Here is a 2,910-nt window from a genome sequence, read left to right as displayed (position 1 = left end):
TAGTTGTGAATTCATTGCATTTTTATTTTTTCATAGTTTTGATCTTCCTCTTTTTCTTAAATAATTCCCTTTAACATTTTATGTAATAAATGTGGTTTGGTGATGATGAACTCCTTTAGCTTTACCTTGTCTGGTAAGCACTTTATCTGGCCTTCCATTCTAAATGATAGCTTTGCTGGATACAGTAATCTAGGTTGTAGGTCCTTGCTTTTCATAACTTTGAATACCTCTTGCCAGTCAGTCCTTTTTTGCCTGCACAGTTTCTTCTGAGAAATCAGTTGATACTCTTATGGAAACTCCTTTGTAGGTAATGGCTCTGCTTTTCCCTTGCAGCTTTTGAAATTCTCTCTTTATCTTTAACTTTTGGCATTTTAATTGTGATGTGTTCTTGGTGTGGTCCTCTGGGTCCAACTTATTGGGGACTCTCTGTGCTTCCTGGACTGGTATGTCTATTTTCTTCACCAAATTAGGATAGTTTTCTTTTATTATTTTTTCAAATAAGTTTTCAGTTTATTGCTCTTCCTATTATCCTTCTGGCATCTCTATGATTTGGATGTTGGCACATTTGGTAATATTCCAGAGTCTTCTTATATTACTCTTGTTTTTTTTTTTTATTTCTTGTTTTCTTCTTTCCGTTCTGGTTGAATAGTTATTTCTTCCATATGTTCCAAATTGTTGATTTGAATCCCAGAGTCCTTCTTTTCATTGTTGGTTCCCTGTAGATTTTTCTTTTTTGTTTTATTAAACTTTGTTTTAATGGGTCTCAAAATTCTGTGACAGATTTTGGTCAAGTTGTTTCCATTAAAAAGTACTGATTTTAAAAACTAATAACTTAAAAATTGCCACACATATAAAACCCCAAATGGTTCTCAAAACATTTTCCCTTCCTTCTGAAGGTTTTATAATGCATTGTAATCATTAACCAGTTGTTTACTATTAAACTTAACTGACCATTTGAGACAAACAGTTCTGAAACTGTTTTTCCACTACTGATTAAGACTGAAGTAGCAGGTGTTGGGTATAATATTCTGAGCTTTCTGGGTAGACTTGATGACTTTGCCAGCTCCATTTGCCATCTTGTCCACTGCTTTGATGACACCAACAGTAACTCTCTGTCTCATGTCATGAACACAAAGTGGCCCAGAGGAGGATAGTCAGAGAAGCTCTCAACACACATGGGCTTGCCAGGAACGATATCAATGATGGCAGTATCACCAGATTTCAAAATCTTTGGGCCATCTTCCAGCTTTTCCCCAGAACAATGATCAATCTTCTCCTTCAGCTCAGCAAATTTGCAAGCAATATGAGCTGTGTGACAATCCAGAACAGGTGCATATCCAGCACTGATTTGGCCTGGATGTTTGAGGATAATCACCCGAGCTGTGAAGCCAGCTGCTTCCATTGGTGGGTCATTTTTCCTGTCACCAGCCACATTGCTACAATGAACATCTTTGACAGACATGTTCTTGACCTTGAAGCCCACATTGTCCCCAAGAAGAGCTTCACTTAAAGCTTCATGGTGCATTTTGACAGGTTTTACTTCATTTGTAACATTGACTGGAGCAAAGGTGACCACCATGCCAGGTTTGAGGACACCAGTCTCCACTGGACCTACAGGGACAGTACAAATACCACTGATTTTGTAGATACCCTGGAGGGGCAGATGCAGGGGCCTGTCAGTTGGATGAGTCAGTGGTGGGTTGCAATCCAGAGCTTTGAGCAGCATGTTTCCACTGGCTGACTTTCTGGGTGACTTTCCATCCCTTAAACCATGGCATGTTAGCACCTGGCTCCAGCATGTTGTCACCGTTCCAACCAGAAGTATGCTACTGTATCGGGGTTGTAGCCCATTTTCTTAATGTAGGTACTGACTTTAACAATTTCCTCATATCTCTTCTGGCTGTAGGGTGGCTCAGTGGAATCCATTTAGTTAACACCAATGATCAGCTGTTTCACACCCAGTGTGTAAGTCAGAAGGGCATGCTCACCTGTCTGCCCATTCTTGGGGACACCTGCTTCAAACTCATCAGCACTAGCAGCAACAACTAGGACAGCACAGTCAGCCTGAGATGTGCCTGAAATCATGTGTTTGATAAAGTCTGTGTGTCCTTGAGTATCAATGAAGTCACATAATACTTGCTGCTTTCGAATTTCCACAAGGAGATATTGATGGTGATACCATGCTTATGTTCAGTTTTCAGTTTTTCCTAGACATACTTGAAGGAGCCCTTCCCCATCTCAGTAGCCTTCTTCTAAACATTTTCTATGGTTCTTTTGTTGACCCAACCACATTTGTAGATCAGATGGCCAGTAGTGGTAGGCTTGTCAGATTCTACATGTCCAATGACCACAATGTTGATGTGAGTCTTTTCCTCTCCCATTTTGGCTTTGATTTAGTGGTGGTTTCTGCAACACCTATGTTCTGGGGGCATACCTGTTGTGAAAAAAAATGCGATTTTTCTTTATTGCACTCAGTGTAACCTTCATTGTTTCCTTTATGTTGTTTCTGTACTCAAAGAGTTCTTTGAGCATCCTGATCACCAGTGTTTTGAACTCTGCACATGACAGGTTGGCTATCTCAGTTTTGTTGAATTCTTTTTCTGGGGTTTTGTTTTGTTCTTTATTTGGGCCATATTTCTTTGTCTCCTCAATTTGGTAGCCTCCCTGTGTTTGTTTCTGTGTATTAGGTAGAGCTGCTTTGAGTCCTTGTCTTAGCAGCATCATATATTTTCCAAAAGGCAGCTGTAAATTGTAAATTATGTGTGGCAGAGCATTAGGTACTTCCCAGGGCAGGGCGACCCAGTTCACTGCTTTGTGGTTCTGTGTGGGAGCCGTGCTTAGAGAGGGGACTGTGCCATTGCCTAGCTTCTGGAGGTTTGCCTGGCTCTCATCCCTTTTCCAGCCCCATCC

At 40.7% G+C, this 2,910-nt stretch overlaps 1 pseudogene; it reads right to left on the bottom strand.

Moving 5' to 3' along the window:
• Nucleotides 1-986: 986 nt before the first annotated feature.
• Nucleotides 987-2,381, bottom strand: LOC119056110 (elongation factor 1-alpha 1-like; annotated as a pseudogene).
• Nucleotides 2,382-2,910: the final 529 nt, after the last annotated feature.

Source organism: Artibeus jamaicensis, unplaced genomic scaffold, assembly GCF_021234435.1.
Source record: "Artibeus jamaicensis isolate MK-2021 breed Jamaican fruit bat unplaced genomic scaffold, CSHL_Jam_final scaffold_1019, whole genome shotgun sequence".
Taxonomy (NCBI): domain Eukaryota; kingdom Metazoa; phylum Chordata; class Mammalia; order Chiroptera; family Phyllostomidae; genus Artibeus; species Artibeus jamaicensis.
Note: the sequence above shows the minus strand (reverse complement) of the source record. Positions and strands in the feature narration are given on the sequence as shown.